This window comes from Triticum dicoccoides, chromosome 4A, assembly GCF_002162155.2.
Source record: "Triticum dicoccoides isolate Atlit2015 ecotype Zavitan chromosome 4A, WEW_v2.0, whole genome shotgun sequence".
Taxonomy (NCBI): domain Eukaryota; kingdom Viridiplantae; phylum Streptophyta; class Magnoliopsida; order Poales; family Poaceae; genus Triticum; species Triticum dicoccoides.
In genome coordinates, this window is record NC_041386.1 from 531,899,926 (window position 1) to 531,908,268 (window position 8,343).

The following is an 8,343-nucleotide window of genomic DNA, read 5'->3' on the forward strand; positions in this document are numbered from 1 at the left end:
GCACAAACGCTACATACTTCCTGTATCGGTCAATCTTCCTGTCCTAACCACCTTAGGAAGCTATCGATTTCCAACACACGTTCATTCTTTCTCTCCATGTTTCGATCTCTAAGTCTCTCAACTACAGAACCCATTTTTCCACTCTGTTACCAAATGTATTTACCTCACACACCCGCCATTGCACCCCATGCCGAGCTCTCTCTCTCTCCCCCCTCTCCCTCTCACCCTCTCGCGCTAAATACATGCATTGCCTATCTAGCCCCCCAACCTCTCGTGCATGCGCACGCACGCACGTTGTATATCTAGGTCACTCCCTCGAGACTGTCTCACTCTTTCTTCCGCACGGTGGGCCACACTCGCTCAATCTCGCTCTCTTTATACGAGTCTCATTTAACCTCGTTTTCTTTCACACACAAATGATATATCTCCCTGTTCGGGCCTCGATCGACACACTCTATACTCTCTCATGCAGATTGTCTATCTAGGTCAGTCCATCCAAGCCGCCACCACTCTTTCGACCTCATGGTGGGCCACGCTCACTCAATCTCTCTCTCTCTCTCTCTCCATATGTCTCGATTAACCTCGCTCTTTCTCGGACAAAAACGATATATCACCATGTTTGAGCCCAATTCGACCTATTCACATTGTATACTCTCTCACGCACATCATCTATCTAGGTCACTCTCTCCAACCCGTCTCACTCTTTCGATCGCACGGCGACCCTATGCGATCGGTTGACCTTGCTTCCTCCCACGCACAAAATATATCTACACGTCTGTGACTGGATCATCTCTCAAGCTCTATCTTACAGCCCTCACCCTTGCCAAAAAGCTCAATCGGACAATATCTCTCCAGAGCATATATATTTGTTCAATGAATGTCGGGCCACACTCACTTTGTCTCTCTATCTATATGTCTCTTGATTGACCTCGCTTTCTCACACCGTATCTTCCACGCGTTGAAGCTACTACCTCTCCATCCCTCGCAAAGCCGGAGCTATTTACATTACGAGGGGCACTCCAACCTTGGATTAATTTGTGTAGGCATTTATTCCGGTCTGTTTAGATTATATTTTCGTAGCATTCGGCCCACAACCACTCCAATCACCGTAGCGGGTAATTAAGCTACAGGGAGCACCTAATATGAGCACCGGGGAGCCGTTGGATCGAAGATGCAGCGGCACACACGAGGCCTGAATGTTTTATTTGCAAAAAAACCTTCGGATAGTTTGGAAATTGTGCATAATTACAAAGACTACTCCCAAGCCATTGGATCTCACTTCCAACGGTGTAAAAACTCGTATCACCATAGTATCTAAGCTGCGGGGTGGATGTGATACTCTATGCCGCTGTCATTTTTGTTCGTAAACTTGCAAAAAATGTGTAACTCGTGCCGTTACTTGTCTAACCGCGCAAAGTGTTTGTTCAAAAAAGCCATCCTACACTGAAATATCAGAACAACACACGGGGGTCCCACATGTAATTAATCAAATTTGGACCTAAAACTAACAAATCTAAAAGACGAGATTCGAACTGGCAACCTAGACTACAAAGCGTAAGTCGATAGCCTAAAAAATGAACGGTTGTTGGCTTTGTCCCATAACTTGATTTTATACAGTACTTGCATTGAGTAGAGTAGAGGGAGTGCCTCGTCAACACGTGCATGACCGTTATCTCACTTACTGGTGGGTCCCAGGTCTGCGATCTCAATCTCTCTTCTCTCCATCGTCTAACCTTTGCACGGGCACACACAAAGAGCGGCGCTAGCTTGCCCTGGTGTTATTACAACTAAAAAAACTTGGAAAATAGAAGAATCGCCTAGAACAAGAGACGTTGTGGCTGGTCGAGACAGAGCTAACCACATCTATCCTCCGTGCCACGTTTGCATGATTAAGCTGTGTGGCTAGTGGGCTGTTTTCAACCGACTGGCTGGGTCCGGAGGTCGAACCATAGGTACTACGTCTGATACAGTATATTTTTACACGCACATTTTTCCTCCGTGCCGAGACGTGGCACACCCTACCGCGCGGTTTCGGGGTCCTCCCGGGTGGGCACGCATCTATTCTTCCTGACGTGGGATGCCCTACCGTGCGTTTTCTGGGTCCTCCTCGGTCATAGCGCTGAAGCAAGTAAATGAGTCGTCAAATCACGAAAGACCACCTTTCCCGTCGAGTACATCAGTGAAGCACGGTGGCTAGCTAGTTGGGCTAGTCCGACTGATTAGCTAGGCCGCCGCCACATTTGTTTTTTCACCCCTTTTTTTATCTACTTGCCGGCAGGTAAATTTAAATATCCACCGCAGCGTTGCTCTGGTGTTTGGGTGCGGCAGGATTTTTAATTTTTTGATTGACGGGAGCAGGCGCGGCAGGATTTTTAATTTTTTGATTGACGGGAGCAGGCGCGGCAGAGGGAGCGGAGCATCTTCATCGTCGACTGGTGTTTCGCCCCCTTTGCTTGCTCTCCCCATTGCTTCTACCCGGTGCCATGGCGGCGCAGCAGATCACGGAGTCTGAGGTGAGGCTGCTGACACAGGAGGAGCTCCATGCCAAGGATGCGGAGCTCAGGGCCAAGCACGTGGAGCTCCGTGAGCTCAAGGAGGAGAGGAGTGCCATGCTCCTCCGTTATGTGCAGGAGTTCACGGAGCTTCAAAAGCGGCAGGCATCCACCACAAAGATGCTCGAGGCGTCGGCGGCGTTGCTGCAGAAAGTGGGAGATACGATAGGCCGTCTGGGGAGCCGGCTGGAGCACGAGCGGGCCGATCATGATGAGGTCCAGGATCGCCTCAGCCACTTGGTGAACCAAGTTGCCACGCACGTGTTGCGGCTGCGCGATGCCTACCGTCGTACCAGCGCGATGATGCCGGCCGTCAGGCTAAACCCGTTCGTCCACCCGATCGACTTCAACGAGCTGCGGCTTCCTGACCTAGTCTCCTTCTTCACCTATATCTCCGAGGAGCTGAGCCATCTCCGCACGATGGTGGGGGCTGATCTGGACAAGGAGGGGTTGCGGGCTGCCGTCGCCATTGCCGGGCGAATCCTTTCAGGGCTCCGTCACCAGAATCCATTCGTGCCATTGGACGCCGTCTTTGACGAGCTGGCTCCCGTCGACCGGGAGCGGGCTCTGCGGGCGGTTGCACCCTGCATCACCAATGTCGTGTGCCTCGAGAAGCAGTGGGACTTCGGTGGTGTTTAGGCGCCCTCTGCATGGGCATGTCCATGTCTAAGCGCAACATGACCGTTGGATCAAACTCAGACGGTGCAGATCAGTCACTGTAGCACAAAGCGTGTGGGTGTGTTTGGTTGCATTCTCCTCTCAATATAGTTGTTTCCTCTTCGTGTATTTTTGTCAACCTACTAGTGTGGACTCATGCACCCTTCATGCAGTCTGCCAAACACCCAAAAGTGGGTCGAGAAGGGAACTTTTGCTCCCATCCCGTGCACCCTTCATACACCCTTCCTAACACTATTCGTGCTTCATATGGTTCATGTTTCATGGAGTACTGTAGCACCGTACTCTCCGTGTGCTGTGGACCTAGTTCTGTTAACATTGATCTCACTGTCCATTCCCGACCGGACAGTCGAAAAAGCGGTACTATGTTACATATAGGAGTAGTTGACATGCGCACAACATCATTTGTTATCGTCATATCTTACTACACTAGCAACAAGATTGTGTAGTACTGACCTATGAACCACTATACATGCCTAGTAGTAGGAGCACTGTGTATGTTCAAGTGGCTGCCGTGTTTCGCACTCCTCCGTCGTAAGAGTGGAAACGCTTGCTGTAATCATTTTTTTCTTCTGAAAAACAGTGGACACGCTCTACCGTGCGGATCCTCCTCCAGCCATGCACTAAATTACTCATGTTTGCCGACGTGTGGGACAGCCAGCATCGGGGTCCACCAACCATGCACTAAATTACTCCGTAGTAGAGTGACGGTAGACTACCTCGATCGAAGTGCCGCAGTAATGCCCAATGAGCCGTCAAATCACAAAACCCCCTCCTTTCCAGCAGTAAGTTGGACGGACGAAGCAACCATCATTTCACTCTTCTCTCTCAGCTTCCTCTACCTAACCCTCGCTTCTTCCTCATCTTGTTCCTCATTTATTCAAGAAAACCCCGACCTGCTTCTGCCATTGTTCTTCTCTCCCAAAGAAGGAAAGGTGAGCGCATCAATGGTGTTGATTCTGGCCAAGGCCCGGTCTTGCAACCCCGAGACTAATCCTATAACTCCCTCTCTTTTCTTCTTTTGGGTTTGTGATTATGGTTTCTTTTCTTTTATTTCTATTTGACAGTTTCTTGATGGACGCTGGAGCACCGGCCAAAGTGATGTCTATGGCTCTGGCCAAAACCATCGAGGCTCATGGTCCGAAGAAGCGCAAGTACCCCACCGAGACTACCGCAGACAAGCTCAAAGCCATCACCCTGTCCAAGCCCCCCTGTCCGGGATCCCTCATTAAGCAAGTCCAGGTAATATCTCTTCTTGACGATCTTTTTCTCGATCTTGATCGTGTTTTTTCATCTAACACGCAGTACTAGTACTAGTAGTACAACTTTCTGGGCGATCTTGCATGTGATTTTTGTGTGCCAAATGACGGTTCTAAATTCCTCTTTTGACCAAAACATGCGAGAGGTTGACACTGATTTCTTATAGATTACTTTCAACTACTCCCTCTGTCCCAAATTTCTTGTCTTAAATTTGTCTAGATACGGATGTATCTAATACTAAAATGTGACTTGATACATCCGTATCTAGAAAAATCTAAGACAAGAATTTTGGGACGGAGGGAGTACTTTAGGAACATCAATGCTACCTTTTAAGAGGGTATATTTGCCTCAATAACTTGTGTTATGGATATTGCATGTAATCCCTCTGCTCTCATGCCTTTGAAGACATGTTCTAGTGTCTTTGTTCACTCATTTCTGTGAGTATATGTAGTCATATATGGAGTATAATATCAAAAATCATCTTATATTTCTGAATGGAGGTAGTAATAAAATATGGTTTCTGTTTGAATTAGAACCAGGTCCGCAGTGGAGATGAAGTTCTCAAAGTCATGCCTTGTGAACTAGAAGACCTGATGATGAGTTCTACTGCTGAACTATCCAGCTGTTGTGTCCTTGTCGCCACGTGTCCTGAACTAGTGTTTTCCTGTAGCATTGTTGTCAGGTGTGTTCTCGAGGATGTACTTGACCACAACAATTTCCTGGCTGTGCCTTCGATTACAAAGGGTGTGGTTCTTGTAAAGCTTCCCAACAAATCTGATGCGGCCTGTCTTCATCATCATGTTTATGAGTGGAAAGACCACTCTGTTAGGTTCTCCAAGGTTGACAAGATGGTGATGGTGCATGTAGACATCTCACACAAAGTCCATGGCCTAGTCAGTTATGCGGGGTTCATCCCGTAGGTCGGTGGCAAAAAATAGTCTGCAGAGTTTAGTTAGTGCAACTTTGCTTGTCTGTAGTAAGTGCTATTGTTCAGTACTTGATTTGTGTTTGTGAACCCTGTATTGTTTATTAGTACTGCCACTACAACATGAACCCCCCTATAGCAACGCATTTTTCCATATCTAGAAGTCCATATATCTGTTGTTAGTGTCTTTACCAATGGTTTAGGATACGTTGCCTTATCCGGTGTTGCTAGGCATAATGCAACGCTTATATTATCGTTGGTAAAAGGGACTGTTGCAAAAATACAACACATAAAACAGAATCGTGCAACACTTCTATGCGTTGGTGATTATTGTATAGGGAACAAAATCCCACGGCTTGGCAATGGAGGATTTGCAACGCTTCCAGTGTTGGTTCATTTATAATGTCAATAATATTATTTTTTATACATATTGCTAGGAATTAAATTAGTGCTTCACATAATGGTGATAACTATGAATCTCCAGTAAAGAAAAACAAGAGAATTACTCGCGAGAGGAAGAATCATATATTAGATAAAATTGTTGGATTATAATAGGGGATATTACACAAGGAAAATCATCCAAATGGATATACAATCTAAATGTTTTCTTGACTTAAATTGAAAGCATCCATCAACATCCCTAGAACTTAACTAAAACAGAATCCACAAACATCAACCAACAGGAACATGATCCCTACAGCTTAACTAAAACTGAAACCATCCGTCTTCATCATCATGAACAGGAACATCATCATTATTGTAGTATACTTGCCACACACACCCATAGAATCGTCCATTTATCTTTTGGATCTTCAAAAAAACTGAACTGTTAACACACAATGCATTGACATGATGCAAGTACTGATATAGGCAGGATATTAGTCACTTACAAAGGTTGACATGCACAACCAAATTTGCATTACCAAGAGTTGCAGTTTTTGTGACTCTGTACCTAATCTTCAGTTTTCACAAGTGCCATCTCGACATGCACTACCTAGAATTCATTAGTAATTTCAGCACCATCAAGTTCAAATTTAGGATCACAACTTACAACTGTAGCAAGAGATACATTTCTGTTATGATTTTTTAGGCTCGTTAAAAATACTTTTTTTCCTGCCTGTTAGAGAAAATAAAAGTTACCATGGGCAGAATCATGTCAAGCAAAATAATTAATAGAAACATGACATATAACACAAAATGTTCAGAGGCAAAGACATGTCGTGTTTGCATCTTTTCCTCTACTTTATGGCTATGAATACATTCTTCTACATGTTAATCTCGTGATGTGCAACATCTATGAAATTCTATGAAGACTTTCACTACAAACAAAGTAGTTTTGGTGATGAACGCTTAAAATAATTAAACTTCAAATGATACCTTTAATGTAGAACACAAAGATAGACATTTTTATTCGAGTAGCAGTATGGTATGATAAACTGCAAAATTCTGAGGCACCTACTGGAAGATAGAGAAGCAGTGTGTTTGACCGTTAATCAAGTAACAAAATATTACTATATCAATACTTGGGACATATTAAGCCAAAAGATAAATTAAATTTACCAAATTAGTACAAATAAAACATATTAGACAATAAAAAGAAGCTTTGAAGCATAAGATCCATCATAAATGAGGTACTCACAGTACCGACCCAATGATTTTGCATGCACTGCAGCGAGGACAGCAGGGCGGATCAAGCATTAGTTCATATTTACCACCAACTCCTAATAAAATAGCTAGTATATATCCAGATCAAACTCTAACTAGCACATCTGAGCAGATAAATCAAAGGCAGTGACACTATTAAGAAAAGGAGAAGACATAGCAGAGAAAACAAGACTGTAGTATATTTGAACAAATAATTAGGATGTCTTGTTTGTAGACTACAAATACAAATCAGATAGAGATATGGTGATATATTTAATTGGAAGTTGCAGGCATCCAAAAAATAATATTGAATATGGTCTAATAATTGAAGGACACTACAGATGAACGGTGCCTAGTAAAGTGATATTGAAACAATTGACATTATTTTTCTTTTTCTTTTTGCAATCCATCAGTACATGACCTCTTGATGAATCAGAAACATGTTAGTATTTATAAAGTGTCCATAGGCTACAAATTTACTTCTCTTTTCCCCATGGTGTGTATTCTTCGTTGTAAATAAAAAACACATCAAGAGAATAAAGGAGTGACACTACGGATGTAGGCAAGCATAGTATAAAGAGGAAGCACGAACCACAAAAGAAGTGTCTAGAATTTGGTAAACTAGCAGACAGAACCGTATATGTATACATTGTTAATAATAGAAGAAGGGGACATCAATCAAATTCCAAAAGCCAAGTGAATAATGGAAAACACCTATGGTTTTGTATTCCTGGAACACAATCTAGTTCAGTTATCTTTAAAAAATATAGAAGTCGGATAGGTTGTAATAGGTGTGGAATTTTATCTAACATGTCACTTGAGTAAATAAATACTAATTGTCTCAGCGTAGTTTTATAAGGTTTGTTTCCCTTCTACTGTATTTAGGGGTTACGCAGTAAACAAATTTCTGTTCATAAATCATAAGTAAATCGCAAGATCCGCTTGCATAAAAAAATTGATATGACATTCAGCTCACATAAACATCTTTTTAAATGGCAAGCATAGCTCATGGTAGATGTACTCAATAATATTTTTCAGAGTTTTGTGACAAGCAACAGTGATTGATCACCAGATTACCTTCCTTTCAATCTTGAACTCTAATTGTAGTGGGGAGAAAGCCTTATGCAGCTGAGTGCTAATTTCACCAGATGTTGATGGAAGATAATGCGGAGAACTGTGGATTAGAAGCCCTCAGATCTAACAAGTACTCATCTTTGCCATGCTCTACACCGATATCCTTCTCCCACAGTGTCGCGGCAGCCTAGTCAACCAAGTTGCATAAAGCTG